This window comes from Panulirus ornatus, chromosome 18 (assembly GCF_036320965.1).
Source record: "Panulirus ornatus isolate Po-2019 chromosome 18, ASM3632096v1, whole genome shotgun sequence".
NCBI classification, from domain to species: Eukaryota; Metazoa; Arthropoda; class Malacostraca; order Decapoda; family Palinuridae; genus Panulirus; species Panulirus ornatus.
Window position 1 is genome coordinate 29,505,553 of NC_092241.1, and position 22,218 is coordinate 29,527,770.

The 22,218-nt window shown below is 42.6% G+C and overlaps 1 protein-coding gene across 1 annotated transcript in view; it reads left to right on the top strand.

Moving 5' to 3' along the window:
- Positions 1-2,274: 2,274 nt before the first annotated feature.
- LOC139754899 (paired box protein Pax-2a-like) overlaps positions 2,275-22,218 on the top strand; it is an 87,167-nt gene continuing 67,223 nt past the window's right edge. Inside the window, exon 1 of the mRNA XM_071672726.1 lies at positions 2,275-3,364. The gene's annotated coding sequence lies outside the window, so the exon portion shown is untranslated. The remainder of the gene's footprint in view (positions 3,365-22,218) is intronic.

Sequence of the window (22,218 nt, forward strand, 5' to 3'; positions counted from 1 at the left end):
ACACTCACCCAAATAGAATATTTTTTGATCAGTTTCATATAACGCTGGAAACACCCAGGAGTATCTATGACCGAGATGTTCAGGAATCAGAACGCTGTAAAGCTAACTTAAATGTTAGCTTTATCGACCTTAAGGATAGGAGGATTCAGCGTTGTTGTCAAGCGTTTTCTATATAGAATATAAAAGAGCAAATTGCGTTCTCTTATTAGTTCAGTCTTTAATCTTTTAATACATTTTTTTTTTTTGCCGCAGCTGATTCCTTGACCGAATCCTTGCCGCGCACAAATAATATTTATTGATGCTTCTGTGTTTTCATATCATGTGGCTGACAGAAGGTTCATACACCTAGCATCTGTAAAACTTTGTAGAAGTTCTTTTTTCATCGAATATTTGAAAGAGACGAATTTTCCTGGTTGTCAGGACACCGATCTGTTTCACTGTTGTAGTCAACGTCAGGTCAAATAAAAGTATAGATTTTTGCATCCTCGTAGCGTCGGTTAACAAATGTTGTTGTTTCAAGGGGGCAGCCATGGCTTGCCAGGTAATGGTGCTTTCAGAGTAAGAATCATACCGATGCTCATCATACCACGTCTCTTATAAACTTAAGGAAGAATTCTGAGTCACTGTCCCTCACCAAGCTTAAGTCTCTTATAAACCATAATCTTCATCTGACACAGAACAGATTTACTTTTCCTTCACAGATTCATCCCTGTCAAACGTCACCACAGAACATACGAACTCAGTGTGGTAAGAGTCTGTTAAAGAATGAACCCTTCATGCGCTTGCTCTTTTGTGAGATCCAAGTCTAAGCTATAAACTGTTGGATCCGGTGGCCAGTGGAGTTGACTATTCAAAAACGGGGAATCAGTAACTGCAGCCTAGGAGTTCCGAAGAGGACGGAGCTGCTCAGAATTGAGTCAAGGAGTCCAGGATACCGCGATAGCTTGAGAGCATATACGTCAAGAGTATCCATGGGTCATGCACACCGTCTGAGGCCGACTGAGTTTGACCTGGGAGAAGGTGTGCGGAGAGATAACATGCAATAATTGTACTAAATGTTTGTACTCGTAGCCTCCCCTCCAAAGATAGCTTGATGATGTAGTCAACAAGTATCTGAAGACTTAGTTGAACATACGTGTTCACTGAGACTGTTCTTCCTCAACTGCAACAAGATAAGAAGCGCTGCCGGGAACTATGCAAGAAAACTTTGGTAAAACATGGTAGTGACTACTGTGTTGGTACGTGAGATGTATGTATTATAGGTTCGGCATATGGTTGTGGCAAGGTGACGGTGTAATTGTGAAAGTGTAGCTGTGTCGTGAGATGTTCCACGCAATTTGTTAGAAAGTTGGCAGCGATGCAGTGAAAATTCGTTATGGTGAGGTATTGGTAAGGCAGTAACGCTAGACCTACCAAAGAGTGGCAGAGACGCAGGTGCTGGCCGGTGGTTGGGATAAGGGTTCTCAGTTGGATGAAATATAAAGGTACAAGAAAAAGGAAATCAGAGCATCCTGCAATGGCTCTGCTAAGTTAGGGAAAGAAGATCTCTCATCATCCACTGAGGATCTACATTTAAAAGACGAAAAGACGCAGTAGGTGCTGAAAGGCAAACACAAAACGGAAAACAAAATTTCACCGATCCTGTCTGTATTCATAATGAGACACTGAGTCAATCTGCGTAGGCTAACGTATCATCAATACATAAATCATACCATCATATCTTCGTTATAGATATGAAGTGTATGACACGAGTGAAGCTCATTCTTTGGCTATTGTTGAATTGAGTCCGACAGAGCGGTAGGGAAGAGAGCGGCTGTGGTAGGTTAAGGAGAGACACAGAAACGTCATGCTCTTGAGCCGCGTCCCGGTATACTGCGTGCTGAGCGCTAGCGTGGGACAGGCTACGGCGCAGGGGGCGGGAGCCGTGCTGACGTCACACGGCCAGTCTCGGATGCAAGATGGGAGGAGGGGTGGTGGATGGAGGGGACTCTGTTTGGGAGGGGAAGGGACTGCAACGGCACTCACGCCTTACGTTAGCGCCTAAGTCACCTTAACAGCTACATCAAGGCCACACTCTGCCTCGCAGACTATCACTGGTCCTGATAAGTACTTGAATATCAATACCTCTGTACAGTTCCTATACCGAAACTCGAAATGAAAGACGGGTAAAATAACGACGATAATCTAAAAATGAAAACGGAGCTTCCTGCAGCGAGTTCAGCAGACGTGGCTGCTAGGTGAGCGTGACGGGTGCGAGAGGCGGGTCGCAGTGGAGCAGGCCTGGGCGGGCCGCTGAGGACGGGGGCGGTGCAGGCGAGGCGAAGGGGGTCGGACTGAGCAGTGTACTGCAGGGCAGCCGTGGGGGCCCACTTTCTTCCCACAGTTGCGTGGCAGCTGCTCGCTCGGCCAGTCGCGCGTTACGGTTCTTCTTGCAGCCTCACCAGACGGAGCCTGTCTGTGTCCCAGTGCCTCAGTGCTCGTAAGACCTGCCTCTGGACTATCCCTGGCCATTCGGAAGGAGCCACAGGAGACCATATGGACGTCCCAATCCGTTGTCTCGCACAACACATTCTAGATAAATCGTAACGTTCAGAACTGGGTTGTCTGGACTGTGTGAGATGTAAATGTGCGCTATTGAGAGAATGAGCAGAGGGATGACACAGGTCTGGAGCAGCGAGTGACTGCTGTTCACTCAACGCTCCAATAATCTGGTTGACTTAAGTACAGGATCCTATATGAGTAGTAATTTACCAGTGAACACTACATGACAGTGAATCTCTAAACTGAGTTGGAAAGGAAAATTATCCCTCCATATATGAAGGACAGACTAGATTACATACACTGTGTCCAGTGTTGCGAGTTTGCACTTGACTCCTCATCTCTCGAACATTTGAAGTTATCTTCACACTTGGCTTTCGGTATAAGTACTGTTTGTGACCTCCTCCTGCGATAATCTACCGTTTTACATTCTCTTCTTTCGAGGATGTTCAGCGAATGCACTGACTCTGGTGATTTCAACATTCAAACAAGAAGTAAGCTCAGTTGAAAGCATCGTTCGCACCCAAGACAGACATTGCAAAGCTGTTGAAAGTTAAGCCATAAATCCTTCAGTATCACTGCCAATTAATCAACATACAGGTAGATGGCACTGTGATATGGAGCCCTAAAAGTGAGTGACTTTCATATCAGAACAATTGAACTTAATTCAGGTCAAGACCGGGACAAAACCATCCGTAATGGTCGTTAATGAAGTCTACCGGAGATTTTGAATAATGATTCTCACTCGCTTGAGGTAAAACAATGTAAGAAGTTTTATCCAACTACCTCATCTGTGAAGCATCTTCTACATGGACCATAGAATAAGGTAAGACCACTGAAGATATAGTATTGAACCAGTAAAATCTAGCGTTTGTGTACACGATAGTATTCTTACAAAAAATGTGGATTTTCTTTGGATTTGTCTGTCAGGTTAATTTTCAAGTAACAGTTTGTTTTACATCCATCGACAATCTCACGGAAATTATTAAGTGCCGATACACTGACATCTCCATTTAAGAAAATCTACTACCAAAGAATTGCTTGCTATTAGTTCCTACTACAGACGCCAGGTAATCGATCAATGTAATATGAGTATCGGTAAAAGCATAAGACTCTTCAATGGTAGTGATACACGAAGCATAAAGAGATACCAGCGATACAGCCATAAGCGGGGAGCTATGATAAGTAGCAATCAAGATCATTATCTCACTGATGGCCAGCCTTTATCGTGAAGAACCCAGCACCTGGCCACTGGTCACCTCCCACCCTGGAATACCCAGCCCATGGCCACTGGTCACTTCCCACCCTGGAGTACCCAGCACCTGGCCACTGGTCCCATCCCATCCTGGAGGACCCAGCACCTGGCCACTGGTCATCTCCAGCTCTGGAGGACCCAGTACCTGGCCACTGGTCACCTCCCGCCCTGGAGGACCCAGCACCTGGCCACTGGTCACCTCCCACCCTGGAGGACCCAGCACACGGCCACTGGTCACCTCCCACCCTAAAGGACCCAGCACCTGGCCACTGGTCACCTCCCACCCTGGAGGACCCAGCACCTGGCCACTGGTCACCTCCCACCCTGGAGGATCCAGCACCTGGCCACTGGTCACCTCCCACCCTGGAGGACCCAGCACCTGGCCACCTTCCCCGGTGAGGGAGGGGAGGCCACGTGCTGGGGTAGGGGGAGGGCCGAGCTGTCATAAAGCCTACGGGTATTTTCCTCCGTTTCTGACACACTCAATCATATTCCCTTAGTTTACATATTGTAGACTTACATTACGATGAATTTTGTACACACACACACACACACACACACACACACACACACATATATATATATATATATATATATATATATATATATATATATATATATATATATATATATATATATATGGTCTTTTATTGCGGTAAAAATGCCTCTGTTACGTGTAATGTTGTATTTGTAGCAATGATTGCAATTACTGTCATTTGTAAAAGCAACTTCATATTTCTTAGACAGTTTGACTGCCACGCGTATCTATTATGAACACAATTCTACTAAAGATATATAAATCTACAGCAGTAAAGATTTAAATAGAAGACAGATTGCAAATATTTTTTTTTCCGAAAAATTCTCCTGGTTCAGTTTAGTTTGTGACATGATCATTAATTGCGGATGATATAGCAATCACAAAACAACGTAAAATACGAAAATTCTCTCTCGTTTCTCGATAGCCAAAATTTCAGCGCTTGAATTGTATTACCTGAGTTATAGTTAACGTGCGTGACCCATTCTACCACCATTCAAAATCCATGTGTATCTGTGGTATTAGCTGACCTTTGACTATCTGCCCTGGGGAATGACACTTACTACGAAATGTAATGTAAATCCATTATGTAAACGTCCATAACATGGCAGTTATTCCATTCATTCCTAACACAATCAGCTACATATAGATCTGTCTTCGAGTGTGCTTCCCCTCCTCCCACTCTCCGCGTTGAATCACCTGTGGTCATGTGTCACAACACATCCGTCACACCTACAGGGGAACAAGATAACATACACCCCTCATCTACCACGAACTTAGTCATTTCCTTTGTTTTCTTACGTAACTCTTGAAATTCACAATTCATCACGAATGTTTCGTGAGGTATGTATCCTCGCTCTTCATTCGTGTAAAAAGGAAAGTAACATGATGACAGAGACGCTAACAGCAAGTCTGGGTTACGTATGTGAACGTAGTCACCGCAGGGTGGGGACGATGCTTGCACCATCCCACGAATCTCTCTGCTCTAGTTACCCAGGACCCCCACCTCATCACCCCAGGCCCCTGGGAAGCTCCAGGTGTGGACTAAGGGTTGTCAATGGTGCCTGGGTTTCTTTAGTGGAATTGTCCTTTCCGACTGTCATTCAATATATATTTTCGAAAGCTGGTTGTGATTTTGATAGAAATCAGCACTGCATTTTTATCACAACTGAGTCCTTCAGTCACAAATACCCCCGGGCTGAAGAAATATAAAGAAGAGTCGGGGTGCTTAAATGAAATAAACTCACCTCACAAGCAAAATCAAAAGCTGTGGAAAACAAAGTTGTAATTCGCAATAGATTAACATCTGAGTGTGACGTACACATCGCTATCTCAGCTCTAGTAAACTCTCAGAGAAGTTGACAATTTTAACATAAGTAAGCTTAACCTCCTTCATTTTCCTACGAACACTTTCCACAACGGTGGACATAAAGGACACACGTCGATGGGATTGTTGTAGGGTTGCGAGTGTGCATGTATCTCTTCATGTTTTATACCTACATTACAACACAGACTGTCTTTTATCGTTTGTGCTCCAGAGAAAACTGAATTATTTTGGTTACTGATATTCCTGACTATGAGTTACATTGATTTACCACCAGTGACAAGTCAGAGAGAATAGTCATTCCGTTACCTTAAGATGGGCTACTTTGAGTTTATTCTTCCTAAATAAGACTTTGGGATATGACTAAGTCCATGACACACAGTGACTGAAAATCGTAGCTTTGCATGATGCTGGAACAGGAGCTGTCTTGAATGAATGGATAATAATGATGCAGCCTCTTTACGAACGTAGCTAGTGGCACTGAAATGTTAAGAAAAACTTAGAATGAGAACAAAAGAATATGAGAGACTGAATACGATACAACAATCATATTATCAAAAGTCAAAGAACTAAATAAAGTACCTAAGATGACCAAAACTAAGGAAAGAAGGTTCCTAGATCTAAGATAAGAGAGGGGAGGAGGGGCCATATTCGATCATTGCAAATGAGGCAAATGTAGATGATTCTATCGACGAAACACATGGGTAGCCATGGATGTATTTATAAGTGAATTGAGGCAAATGTTGGGGCTAAGAGACACGGTGCATAACAGGATAACGTAAGATCATTTACCTTAAGGTACATTGATTTGTGTAAAGGAAATGCGATCATTTACACTTAGAAGGTTTCCAGTATCCAATTGATCCACTTGCGAATTATGAGTGATAATTAAAACTGAAACTAAAAGTAGTACCAATAGTAGGTTATGAAAGAGTGCATCTGTGGTATAGGGGAGATGGAGGTCACCATGATTTGAAATACGATACCTTCAGCCGGTGTTACCTCTTTGAGGACAGAAATACTCGGGCTTTTCCACATAGAATCTACCATATGTTAAGGGAGAGACGCTACGAGGACCTCATCAGCAGTAGGAAACAACAGTGTGACATGATTAGTTGTATGTTTTACCGATTTCACATTTCTAGCGTTTCGAGTAAAGGTTCGCTTCAAAATACAGGTTAATTCAATTTTCAGGAATCAACATGTATCAAAATGTCTAGGACACCATTTTCAGCTTCATTTAAGAGTTTAATGATATACAAATGAATACCCAAATACCAATACAAGTGAATATCAGTAATTTTCCTCCAGAATACATCATGGTATATCATCGTCAACAAAGTTATACGTATGTAATAGAAAGTCATAGACTCCAATGATTTTCTTTGACATTTGTACAGTAAGTAGGAGTCAATTATTGTAAAGAGTGCAGATAGAAATATAGAAATGGTAACTGCTGCTGTTGTTAGCCCAGTGCAACAAGAAGTTCACTCTTTCTTGGTCCTCTCGTTAAACTAGAAAATGTACGTCACCCTTTCCTAATTCATGTCTCACGAGTTTTTTCCCTACCGTATCGAATGTTTTTATTAGCAGTATTTTCTTGCTCAAGTCAGTTTTGCTTTTCTTCATTCGTTATCTTTGGGTAACGTCTCCTCCGGCCTCATCTTATCATTCGTTGTATCCCACTTTCCATCCCGCCTAAGAGATTCATCATCCTACGGTATGGTTTCCGCAAGTTCTTTTACGTCAGTCGTTCTCCAGCAAGTTCTCTTCTTTGCTCTTTCCTCCTTTCCCAGGAAGTCCTGTCTCTGTGGATCTTGCCCTTACCCAGCATTCTCTCTCTCTCTCATTCAGCTCTGTCCCATTCCATCAAATTCTACATTATTTAGCCCAGTGTTATTCCCATAAGTTCTGTCTTCACTGTCTTGACCAGTAAAGTACTCTACCATGAGGTCCTCTTTTGCCATAAGTTACATCAGAGTTATCTCAGTATGCCTGTTTTCCTTGTTTTGACTGTCTCTTGTCTTCCCAAGCATTCTACTATGGTGAGCAGGATTCCACACTTCTCTTTAGCAAGGCCTGTACAATCTCTCCTCCCGTGCTATCCCAGAAAATCTCATGTTCTTTATCTTGTCCTTGCGAAACCCTGTCCTACCGTTTTTTTTTGTCTCAATACATTCAATACACTGTTTCCTCCCAGCGTTTACTGTCTTTTCAGATCCTAAAGTTTACAAACAAGTACTCTCTAACCAAACACTGTCTCTTATGTAAATTTGTTTAGCACCTCTTCTACCCTGTGCATCACTCACTGCATACCTGTTCTTTTCCAGCTAGACCCTTATACCATCTCCTACTCACTCCATCCCTTGCTACACCTAATACATACCTATACCCACCTAACCTACTTTCACTTCACTTCATTTGCTCACACCCAGCCCTTGTCTCTAACATAAATCAACCGACCATCCCAAGTACATACATCCAGCCTGCCCATTTCAACTCTATTTCACCCTGAGTTACTCTCAATGACCCCTCCCAGCCGCCCCTATTCCTCATTACATCTTGCCCACTCATCCACTCACATTAACTATTCTCCTCTAGACAAACACCCTCCTTCTCCTCTTCCTCCTCAATCAGTTGACCACATTTCATCCCCTCCCCCACCATTCGCCCCGGCCTACCTCACCCTACCTGTACGAACATTTATGCTTCCAGTCCTTAAAACCATGTAATTATCAATATGCTCCCGCTTCGTCATACTTGCTTGCTTGCTTGCACTGTAACTTAATAGAGTTTTAATTAGAAAAAATGAGAAGTTGCTCGTGTGTACCTACCATTTCATCACCTTTCTCTCGTCCCAGACTGTGGCATTAAACTGATGACTTCCCGCCTCCATTAAACCCCATAGCAGTCCCTATTCCCTTTCACTCCCCCCTACCATTATCCACGGCACCCAAAACCGAACGTGATGAAAGTAGGAGCCCACCCTAACCCACCGTGGGCACCTAGGACCCCACCCTTCGGCCGGAGAGGGAGGGAGGGTCGGGCCTCAGGGTCGGCATCAGTCTAGCGGTAGTGCAGCCGTCAGTAATGATGTGTTGCAGCGCGGGTACATGATGCTGCCCCGCGTGTGACCCCTGCCAAGGGTAGGCCGTGTGCTTTTGAATATGGAATGCGTGTGACCCCTGCCAGGGTAGGCCGTGTGACCCCGTTTTCTTGGCGCGTGCCGTTCGTGTTGATACTCTACCGCGTAGCGAGGGAACGGTTCATCATCACGTGTGTGTCGTCCAGTTGCACCATCGCTCATTAACAGCTTTTGAGATGTGATGGTCCAGCAGGGTGGTGTGTTAGTGTCCGCCGCTCACACGAGGAAAGAAGCGAGTTGATTAGCATACATGATGTTCTCGTAGCTGATTTGAAAAAAAAAAGAATAAACTTAATCTTCATGAAGCACCCTTTCATACGTCGTACACACATGACGACATCAGGAACGCTATTAAGTCTCGGTGAAGAGTCGAGACGGTACCACATCAGTATACAACACGTCGACACTACCAACACTCGCTTGTACTTCACACACACACACACACACACACACACACACACACACACACACACACACAACAAAAAAAGTATCATCAGCAAACACCGTCAGTTAAGATCTTACGTTACAATCAACATGCACAAAGAATCCTCTACTGACACTCGTGTTCATGCAGTTTTTTTTTCTTTTTCTAATCTTAAACGTCTGCAATATATCTGTAATGTGTAAGCACAAGCATGCTGGCACGACGGCAAAACCAACAACAAAGATTTCCTCTTGCCTTCTACACACACACACCAGTTTAGGCTGGTATGTGTGTGTGTGTGTGTGTGTGTGTGTGTGTGTGTGTGTGTATAAACACACACAAGTAAAGAGACGGTACACAAACACACGGTTAAGAAAAGGGGCAACACGAGTGTAAAACTCTCTCCTTGCAACGCAAAAATTGTAAACATAGACTGTAATAGCGCGCGCGCACACACACCCACACACCACACACACACACAGACACACACAGACACACACACACACACACACACACACATTATATATATATATATATATATATATATATATATATATATATATATATATATATATATATCCCTGGGGATAGGGGATTAAGAATACTTCCCACGTATTCCCTGCGTGTCGTAGAAGGCGACTAAAAGGGGAGGGAGCGGGGGGCTGGAAATCCTCCCCTCTCATTTTTTTTTTTTTTTTTCCAAAGAAGGAACAGAGGGGGCCAGGTGAGGATATTCCAAAAAAGGCCCAGTCCTCTGTTCCTAATGCTACCTCGCTAAACCGGGATATGGCGAATAGTTTAAAAAAAAAAAAAAAAAAAAAAAAATATATATATATATATATATATATATATATATATATATATATATATATATATATATATATATATATATATATATATATATATATATATATATAGCAGCCTAAGCCACGCACCCATTTCTCATGAACTGCTGGGATTGGCGCCCAAAACTCGAAACCGGCTGATCCGTGCGTGAATCATGGTCAGCAACGTTAATCACCACTCACAGAAGCCATTATAATTCATTAGGTTCATCGACTACTGGGGTTTTTGAGGTCGTCCACGTCAAGTTATAACCACCAATCGAGAAATCTTAAACACCTAAATGGATGCTCAAGGTATTTCTAAGACTAATCACTTATACGGGCCTTGTGTGTGTGTGTGTGTGTGTGTGTGTGTATTTCTGTGTGTGTTGTGTGTGTGTGTGTAAATATAAAAGTAAAGACGTAGTAAATATACAAGGTTAAGAGACGGGCAACGCGAGTATAGAAAATCTTTCACATGACACAAACAGTAATCACTCACACACACACACACACACACACACACACACACACACACACACACGGACTGATTCAACATCACTACTAGATCTCGTCTTTGCACATTGTTACCTGGACATTGAGAATATCATATATGATTCAACATTGGATGAAAGTGACCCTGTTGTATTGGTTGAGATGGATTATTTGGTAAACAAGGTTATAAAATGAGCAGCGATGAAACCTCTCTCAAATTAAGAGGTTTAAATGTGGAAATTATATGGAACTCAACAAGTTCCATAATAATGTAGATTGGGAGATGAAATTCTCTACCCAAGAGCTAGGGCACTGTTGTGTAAAGTTCTGTGAAACTTACAAGGATGGAGTAAGAAGACAGGTGTATCTTTAGCCTCAATCACATAAGCAAGGCTGGAGTGGGAGGTGTGGATCACTAAAGATCTCCAAGAGTGAAGAGATAAGCTGTCGCGCCTGATCTTCGCCACAGAGTCTCATACATCTAAGGAACAGTAAAGAATATACAGTGTCTGTTACAAAAATGGTGGCATTACTTCGCAAGCTGTTCACATACTACGTTAGGCCAGAGTAGAATATAGTTCTTAAGTTTCGACACCGCATTCAAAGAAGGACATAAAGGAACAGAGAAGGTGTAGAGCAGAGCAAACGGGAATGGTATCAGAAGTAATCCTTGAGTCAAGTTACGTGGAAGGGTTCGAGGCCTTCAATTTGTCCTCCAGTAAGAGAAAAAAGTGAGGGATAACCAGATTACAACTTTTAAGTGTTCAGACCAGCATGATGACGTTCAGTGTGAACATTTCTTCAAAATATGCAGTGATAGAACAACCAGAAGTTCCAAATGAAATTGAACGAGAAACTCTTCAGAAATGAGGCAAAGAAGATTTCATAGCATGAAAGTAATTAAATGACTGGAATGAAGTGAGTAATGAGATTGTGGGCATCATACACAAGTTTAAAAAGTTGCATGACGGTAGCGAAAGTTTAAGAAAGTAGAACTCCCTCGTCGCACAGTACAAATAAATGATATATGTAATTTAACGCACACGCACACATACACACGTACACAGTCATTAACTGATAATCACCAAAACAATTAGCCGTGGTAAGGGTTACGGTGGTCGCTAGTGATACTTTCAATAGGAACTTATAATTACCCAAGGAAGGGATGCCAAAGGGTTCATTTATGGCGGGGGTACGAACCCGGCGAGACCTCTCATAGGACGCCGCAGCCACCTGACTGTCACCCAACAGAGGGAGGGAGGGGAGGAGGGTGAGTAAAAGGAAGAGAAAGTAAAAGTGAGGAGGCCAGGAGGGGATGAGGGGAGAAATGGAAGTGTAAAGAGGCAACGGGTCTGGAAATGAGTGTAGGTATGATGTAGTGATAATGGAAGGGATGGAAAGAGAATGAAGATGGAAGTAGCCGTATGTTGACGAAATATGTTTGAGGAGGAGGAGGAGGAGGAGGGTCGGCGGGAGAGAGGATGAAGAGGAGGGAGGTGAAGAAGGAAAAAGATTGGAGTAAAGAGAACAGACAGGAAAATGAAAGAATGAGGGGAGGGAGGGTAGTAAGGTTTAGAGAAAGATGTAGTGAGGCTGGTAGTGTGGCTTGTCCAAGGACGGTGATAACCTGTAAAAGAACAAAACCTGAAGCATGTCCCTCTTTCCCTTATATAAGTAGCCACCCAAGACAGCACCATCAGACCCAGCCTGAATATGGAACAAGTTAGTTCCGAAACTTTGCTGCCCTCTGGGGAACTCCTGAAGAAACTTCAAGAATACCACCGAAAAATTTTACGGCTAATAGAAACTGTACATATGGAATATATATATATATATATATATATATATATATATATATATATATATATATATATATATATATATATATTTTTTTTTTTTTTTTTTTTTTTTGCTTTGTCGCTGTCTCCCGCGTTTGCGAGGTAGCGCAAGGAAACAGACGAAAGAAATGGCCCAACCCACCCCCATACACATGTATATACATACGTCCACACACGCAAATACACATACCTACACAGCTTTCCATGGTTTACCCCAGACGCTTCACATGCCTTGATTCAATCCACTGACAGCACGTCAACCCCGGTATACCACATCGCTCCAATTCACTCTATTCCTTGCCCTCCTTTCACCCTCCTGCATGTTCAGGCCCCGATCACACAAAATCTTTTTCACTCCATCTTTCCACCTCCAATTTGGTCTCCCTCTTCTCCTCGTTCCCTCCACCTCCGACACATATATTCTCTTGGTCAATCTTTCCTCACTCATTCTCTCCATGTGCCCGAACCATTTCAAAACACCCTCTTCTGCTCTCTCAACCACGCTCTTTTTATTTCCACACATCTCTCTTACCCTTACGTTACTTACTCGATCAAACCACCTCACACCACACATTGTCCTCAAACATCTCATTTCCAGCACATCTATCCTCCTGCGCACAACTCTATCCATAGCCCACGCCTCGCAACCATACAACATTGTTGGAACCACTATTCCTTCAAACATACCCATTTTTGCTTTCCGAGATAATGTTCTCGACTTCCACACATTCTTCAAGGCCCCCAGAATTTTCGTCCCCTCCCCCACCCTATGATCCACTTCCGCTTCCATGGTTCCATCCGCTGCCAGATCCACTCCCAGATATCTAAAACACTTCACTTCCTCCAGTTTTTCTCCATTCAAACTCACCTCCCAATTGACTTGACCCTCAACCCTACTGTACCTAATAACCTTGCTCTTATTCACATTTACTCTTAACTTTCTTCTTTCACACACTTTACCAAACTCAGTCACCAGCTTCTGCAGTTTCTCACATGAATCAGCCACCAGCGCTGTATCATCAGCGAACAACAACTGACTCACTTCCCAAGCTCTCTCATCCCCAACAGACTTCATACTTGCCCCTCTTTCCAAAACTCTTGCATTCACCTCCCTAACAACCCCATCCATAAACAAATTAAACAACCATGGAGACATCACACACCCCTGCCGCAAACCTACATTCACTGAGAACCAATCACTTTCCTCTCTTCCTACACGTACACATGCCTTACATCCTCGATAAAAACTTTTCACTGCTTCTAACAACTTTCCTCCCACACCATATATTCTTAATACCTTCCACAGAGCATCTCTATCAACTCTATCATATGCCTTCTCCAGATCCATAAATGCTACATACAAATCCATTTGCTTTTCTAAGTATTTCTCACATACATTCTTCAAAGCAAACACCTGATCCACACATCCTCTACCACTTCTGAAACCACACTGCTCTTCCCCAATCTGATGCTCTGTACATGCCTTCACCCTCTCAATCAATATCCTCCCATATAATTTACCAGGAATACTCAACAAACTTATATATATATATATATATATATATATATATATATATATATATATATATATATATATATATATATATATATATATGCAAAAGGTACATTAGCAGGGATATGTAAACTTCTTTGGAGTGAGATGTAATTTGACGAGACAGCACTTCCAAAGATACAACCTCGTAAAAGATAATTTTCCACTCGGTGTAATCTTGTACAGGTGGAGGCCGTTAACATCCCTGTATAGTACATTCCTCCAATTTACTCTATCTTATGCACGCCTCACACATTCCTTCATGTATACTCAAAGCTCTCTCCACTCAGTTCTTTCGTCTGCAGCCCGGTTTACCCCTTCTTCTTGTTCCTTCCGCATTCCTCATAATCATCCTCTCCTTACTCAAGTCTTCCATATGTCCAAACTGATTAACTTCCTAAGCCCTCTCATCCAGAGACTGCATCCTCATTACTCTCTCCGAGACTCGCATTTGCCCCTCTCACCATCCCCTTCATAAACAAGTTAAAGAGCCATGAAGGCATCACACACCCCTGCTACAGACCAACCTTTACTTGGAACCATTCAGTCTCCTCTTTTCCTACTCATACACATGTCCTACGCTCTTGATTAAAACTTTTCACTGCTTCTAAAAGCTTTCCTTCCACACCATATAATTACTGATAATCACCTCTTCTCTCGCTATTCACTTTCATTTATACCCACATCAGTCTGGAGTTCACTTCCCTGCACTTTCACACACTCCCACAATTACTGCTTCGGCAGCAGTGCTACCCCTTCCTTAGCTCTTCTCCTCTCGCTGCCAACCTCTGACTTTGCTCCTTAGACATTTCGAAACCGTTCTTCACCTATCCTTGAACTTTGTTTCGCTTAAAGCTAGAACATCCAAGTTTCTTTCATTGAATGAACGATGTATCTCTCCTATTTTCTCCTCTTAGTTACATCTACACTCATTTAGACACTAGCCTGAGCCTCCAAGGAAGATAAGCATTGAGCAATCCCCGCTTGGCTCCTTCATTTCCATCTTTTAGAAACTGAGATACAAGAAAGGAAGGGTTTTCATCCTCCTTCTCCCTCCCCCTTTAGTCGCCTAAGACACGCAGGGAATAAAGTAGGATTTTTTCTCCCCTATCATATATATGGATGTGCTGGAAATGAGATGTTTGAGGACAATGTGTGGTGTGAGGTGGTTTGATCGAGTAAGTAACGTAAGGGTAAGAGAGATGTGTGGAAATAAAAAGAGCGTGGTTGAGAGAGCAGAAGAGGGTGTTTTGATATGGTTTGGGCACATGGAGAGAATGAGTGAGGAAAGATTGACCAAGAGGATATATGTGTCGGAGGTGGAGGGAACGAGGAGAAGTGGGAGACCAAATTGGAGGTGGAAAGATGGAGTGAAAAAGATTTTGTGTGATCGGGGCCTGAACATGCAGGAGGGTGAAAGGAGGGCAAGGAATAGAGTGAACTGGATCGATGTGGTATACCGGGGTTGACGTGCTGTCAGTGGATTGAATCAAGGCATGTGAAGCGTCTGGGGTAAACCATGGAAAGCTGTGTAGGTATGTATATTTGCGTGTGTGGACGTATGTATATACATGTGTATGTGGGTGGGTTGGGCCATTTCTTTCGTCTGTTTCCTTGCGCTACCTCGCAAACGCGGGAGACAGAGACAAAGCAAAAAAAAAAAATATATATATATATATATATATATATATATATATATATATATATATATATATATATATATATATATATATATATATATATATATATCCCTGGGGATAGGGGATTAAGAATACTTCCCACGTATTCCTTGCGTGTCGTAGAAGGCGACTAAAAGGGGAGGGAGCGGGGGGCTGGAAATCCTCCCCTCTCGTTTTTTTTTTTTTTTTTTCTTCAAAAGAAGGAACAGAGGGGGCCAGGTGAGGATATTCCAAAAAAGGCCCAGTCCTCTGTTCTTAACGCTACCTCGCTAACGCGGGAAATGGCGAACAGTTTAAAAGAAAGAAGAAATATATATATATATATATATATATATATATATATATATATATATATATATATATATAGTCTCACAGTTCCTATTTTATGTCACCACTGCATCAGAGCCTTAGGATAGGATGGAAGCCAGTCGACAAATCCATGCAGCAAGTCAGATGTGTTAATCATGATGAGACATCGTTGTATGATAGCTTTTCGGAAATTACGTTCCGTTTTGTTAGTCATAATGAGACATCACTGTATGATAGCATTTCGAAAATAAAATTCGGTTTGACCTTACGAGAATAATGTCTCAAATAACTGTAATTACAATTCCTTTTCCAGGCTCTATCTCATGACACCATATCCCTTTTTGTCCAGGTTACTGATCTCTCACTAGTACCGGTGCTCTCGTGGATCGAGAGTTTTATTTAGCAGAGTGCAATTATCTGCACGTACCAAGGACGAACGTGGACCTAGAAAATGTCACTTTTCTTGCGTGGACAAACCGGTTTAGCACTTGCCATGTTGTGGGATCACAGAGATAACACGGTATATGGCCCCCCTGTGCAATGGACTACGCTTTCACCAAGGAAACTGTGTGATATCCTCAGCTGGCTTCTGAAGTCATCGTATAATTTTTGTACTCTGTAACGAGAGAGTAGAGAAGTTCCAAAGCTTGGCGATGTAGGGGAGAGAGAGAGAGAGAGAGAGAGAGAGAGAGAGAGAGAGAGAGAGAGAGAGAGAGAGAGAGAGAGAAATATCATCAGCCCATCCTTCTGTTGCCAACGGTCTTTCAGTAATGGTTTAACGTAGTAGCTCCCAGGGTATTGAACAGTCTAGCTAACGGCGAGGGCTCACAAGAAGCCAGCTTCCGGGAGCAGAATCCAGTTTCTATAAAGGTGGGAAAATGAATTAACACTGGCGTAGAGCAAGTGAGTTCAGTCTTGAATTCAGACTGGGAGAGTAAATGAGTTGGAATCTTATGGACTCGACTCTGTCTCGTATGTAGGGATAGAGACTCTTCAGATGTGAGAGCGATACTCCAAACAAGAACTGATCAATCTTCTCTAATGCCGGAGCAGATGAAGAGAAGTACAGAACTGGCTGCATCTGCCCTTGAAGGTAGACTTAGATATCTGTGTGATGTGGACTTTTTGGGACATAGGGTAGATGTTACATCAATATATAACAATATATACGCCAGGTCCCCATGCCTGTATGGTCTAAAACAGGAATAACTGACCCACACAATGGAGGAAAAGCTAGTCTCAGCAAAGACAAAAGCAATACCGAAGGAGAGGCAGTAATTCTACTCAAAATAATTTTCCTTTTTCGGAGGTCAATCCACTCACAGTTATTTACGTTGAGAAGGAGCAGCTAGAGAAGATGATCAGTATACAAAAATACATTATAAGAGTGTGATCAGAAAAAGTGAATAGGGATGAGACCATATAGCTACAAAGCGATTGATTAAAGGTGAAAACAGATCCAGAGTGCTAGAGGAGTGGTCAAAATGGTCTAGGATATGGGTAAGGTTGGTAATGCTATGCTTTAGATTATTAAGAATGTGAAGATGTGAGGGGGTTCAATCCACCTCTCATCTGTATGGTAGGTGTTCAACCATGTGCACATTGCGCCCTCCTAAGTAAAGGCCCTCAGCTTGAAGATTAAAGGTTATTACGGTGTCCCTCACGGAATATATGTAATTGAAGAGAAGTCATAAAGTTTGCAGAGTTAGGACAAACGAATGAGGGATAGTAACTGGGAAACAATTATCAAGCCAAATGACGTCGAAGTTTGAGAATTTCTACATCCTCGAGACATGCAGCAGGCGTGCTTGTACTGGTACATCAGCTGACATACTTCTAAGACAGCTAGACGGTCAGAGCCTCACACCAGCTGGTACACAACAGAGACAAGGAGACGGTATCAACCTCACACCAGCTGGTACACAACAGAGACAAGGAGACGGTATCAACCTCACACCAGCTGGTACACAACAGAGACAAGGAGACGGTATCAACCTCACAGCAGCTGGTACGCAACAGAGACAACGAGACAGTATCAGCCTCGCACCAGCTGCTGTATCCTGGCAATTGCCCGGGGCTCTCCTCTGGTTCTTAATGAATAACTAGTCCGATGTGTCACACACACATCGGCTGTTGTTATAAGACACAACCTTATAAAACATGATACAAAAATATACCTTTAGAGATGATGTTGGACCACAAGCGTGGGAATTCCAATCCTGTTTTGCATGAATAGGTGATGACTATGTTCCTTTTAAAGGGCATGGTTTGTATGGGAGGCAGGATGTACGTGTAGGTAGCATGCAGAGAGAGAGAGGAGCGACAGAGGAGTGTGGTGGGGGAGGATCACGAGGAGGAGGAGGAGGAGGGTAGAGTGGCCATAAAATTAAGCAACAGTTACGTTACAGCTTGTTGCCATTTTATACCGCTCCTGGTTATATATCTAACAGGGCGGAAGGTGGGCATTACTGTCAACACTTGAGTTGCTGACCGAATAAATGGGTCGTGTTTAACCTGACCCTTACTACCTCTTCCAAATGTTACTCTACCATTATTGGAATACTTTTTTTATCCCTAGAAAAAGAAGAAAAAAATAGCTGATAAGTATAGTAGGAATGTGGTATAATGAACATTTTCCAAACTGTTTACGAAAAAAAAAAAGCATGTCGGTCTGGTTTTGTTTGGTTTATGATTATCTTGTTTAGATCCTTGGATTGAACGGTAATGCTTCTAAACCTTAACCCTTTACAGTATCAATTAGACACGGTAGAAAGAAAAAAAAATGTATATATCGATTATAACCTAAGCTCATGTAAGAAAGCTTAGGAGTTCGAACGTTTATATGTTTACGACAGAAAAACTGGATGACCTAACATCGACAGCGCACGAACAAGCTCACTTTGGATGTATGACCACTTATCTGATCGTCTCGACCCGCGAAGTGGCCAGGACTTTGGAGCATTATCAAGATCCTCCTCCTCTCCCTCCTCTTGTGACTGAGAGAGGTATGTTCGTCTGTCACAATAATAAAAACATTTAACATAATCATATCATTATAATCTTATCTGGACATGAAAATATATAAATAACTAAATATTTTTCACTTAAGAGGTTTGAAAAATGAAATGTCACACTACTGCCCACTAATTCATTCTTGATCTACAAAAATTGAACGGAAATTCAATGGAAAGTGACTAGCAAGGATCGAAAGGTCTTAGAGAAAGAAAAGAAAAGAGAGACAATGAAAAGTATCGTCTCTAGACATGAGGTACAGAAGATTGACCAAAAACCTTCGGAGGAGGCTACCCGGCGAGCCCTTGTAATCACCCCGTAACTCATGATGAATGTTGACCCAAATCATGACCTACGAAAGCGAGCACAGACGTGCATAGGTGTGCACTTCAGCGGCATACGTGATGAAACTCAAGTCACCAATTAAACTGGGGGGGCGGCCCGCCCGCGGGGCGTAAATCTATTTCCCGTATTCACCGCCGGACAAGACGAGTAGTACCACCTACGGTGTAAATTCCAGTGAGGTGTTAAGCTTCAAAGGCAAGTCGGACCATCTTCGGCGAGAGGATGGCTCTGTCCCCTGGCAACGGAGGTGATACGAATCGGTCTTTTATCGAGCGAGACCTTGAGAGGTGACGCGTTCTGATATTTGATTCCGCTGGACGTCAATGTAAGGTGTTGGTAGCAGGCTAAGCAGGCTTGCCTGATAGGTTTCTGCTAAAACAGGGACGACCTGGGGGTTAGCGGTCTTTGTTTGAGAGGTCTTTCTCTCCGTGCTCTTGGCAGGATTTCAAAGGTCTCGACAGCTAAATGGTCATTAAGCTAAAATACTTTCGTTACATATTCAGTGCTTTACGTCCTCATTGAGCGTACAGTGTTGCAAAAATCATACTGAACATAGATTCTCTGAAATTAATGGGAAAAGAGTTACGGTAGAATATTCTGAAATGAAAATGACTTTAAGACTTAAGTAGCTGTGTTGATAAGCTGGTAAGTAACCTGACCCTGGAGAAGACACTAGCTTCTCGCAAAACACCGATTGATGTGTATCACCTTTCATTTCCATCTGGTGTTTCACATACAGATGGAGCCATTCCCTAGCATGAAACTAACCTATGGTTCTCTGTATGAGAGCAGATGTGCATGATCGTCTCTTTGTTATAACTATAGATGCTTACTGAAACAATGATCATGCTCAGATTTGAAAATGTGTGAGTCTGACAGTTACCCCATCTGCGAAACAATGACCAAGCGAACAGTTTCTTTTCTTAATTCATTGAAATCAAGCAAAATCATCCATCGTCTTTCAAACAAATGTCGTATATAATTGTTCTCCCCCTCTCCCGTTAGACATCAGTTTTTAAAAGGCCCTGCGAAGCCCAGTGTTTCTATGCTCGCCTGTAAACAATATTCAATAGGCCTCTCGTACCATAGTGTGTCTATCCACAACAGTAAACAACAACCTCAACAAGTCCAGTTGACTCTGCTGGTGTTTCTATCCTCACCAGTAAACAACATTCTTTTTCTCTACCCTCACCAGCAAACAGCAGTGTTTTGATGACCACACTTACTCCAGCGTTTCTTTCCTCATTAGTGGACGAACACAAGTACACAATCATAGACCAAGATTTAGACCAGAGGAGACCCTCCCCCGAGGCTACTCAGAATGTGATGACTCGTATGCACTACGCAGTGGGGTCTTCCCCCTCCATCCCTCTCACGCAGTAAACCATATTCTTTTTTTCCCTGAGAGACATACGAAACTGGCCCTGGGGCCGCATGAGGCCTTGCAGGATTAGAATCTCTATGAGCTCCGGTCTGCCCACTTCGCCTAACTGCTCCTGTGAAGAAGAACGGAGCTAAGAAATAAGACTGTGACCAGAGACGTTGTTGTTTACCAACCCTGTCTGTGTAGTGTTGGTGACTGGTGAGGAATAGAGTGACTAGAACCCAGAATATATCTGGAATATTCTAAGCGAAGATCCTACTGAGGTGGATCGTTTGTATGCAAAGGTCAGTGATATTTTCCCCCTTTCGTTTGTTTGATATCAAAAAAGCATTATATATGGTAATACTTCTACTGCTGCTACAACTACTACTACTGCCACTTTCTACTTTTACATCTACTACTACTACTGCCACCATTTCTACTTTCACATCTACTACTACTACTACTACTACCACTACTACTTCTGCCACTATTTCTACTTTTACATCTACTACTACTACCACTACTACTACCACTATTTCTACTTTTACATCTACTACTACTATTACTACTACTAATACTACTACTACTACAACTTATGCCACTATTTCTACTTTTACATCTACTACTACTACTTCTGCCTCTGTTTCTACTTTTACATCTACTACTACTACTACTACTACTACTACTACTACTACTACTACTGTGATACGCACGTCCCAGCATAATAACCATAACCTTACCTACCTACACTAATGTTTACCCCTGCGTTACTCTCCCTGGACCTTTCCTTTAATTGACCCTCTGCAACCCTTCGTTCTCTCCCTCCTAGACTTGGTAAGCTTCGTCTGGCCTGCGCATTATATAAATGAGTAAAAGTTACTTGGCTTGTATCAAACTCCCGCCGCTAATCATCTGTTAATTAGGGAGCGGTAATCATAGACAGGGCGGGCGGGCATCCCCCGCGCACAAGGCGTGGTCGCCGCAGGCAACACCGACAGGTCCAGGTGCGGCCTCCCAGCCCCCCCCCCCCCCCTCCACTCACTCGGCTGCCGCACTGAATACCAAAGAAAATGGGCTAAGCTCATAGAAAACGGATGAAGGGAGATTCTAATGTACATGTAAGTTTTTTCATTTTTTTCCCCTTTGTTAGTCATTTACAGTTCTTAGGTAATGAAACTCACAGCATCGTATACATAGATTAAAATGGAAACTACAGGTAGATAAATAGAATGAATTGCATTGTCTATCTTCAACTCATATGTTATCAGAATCATCTGTTCTTTTCCTCCACGTCATCTTATCGTCACATCTGTTCTAAAATCAAATGTGAGGATGACCTGATGTATAAACCTAATTGATACTTTTATTTTTTTTTTTTAATAGACTCGTGTCACCTTCGATAGGGCAGCTCAGTTGTCCTAACCAGTTTAAGTCGTAGGTCTGGCTTATTTCAAACACCTTTACGAGAAAATGAAATAATAATCATATCCAAACTTGTTTCCTTGCATAGACTCAGAAGAAATCTAATTTTTTTGTTTATAGAACTCTTGACTCTTCATTTTTCTTTTTCCCGTCGA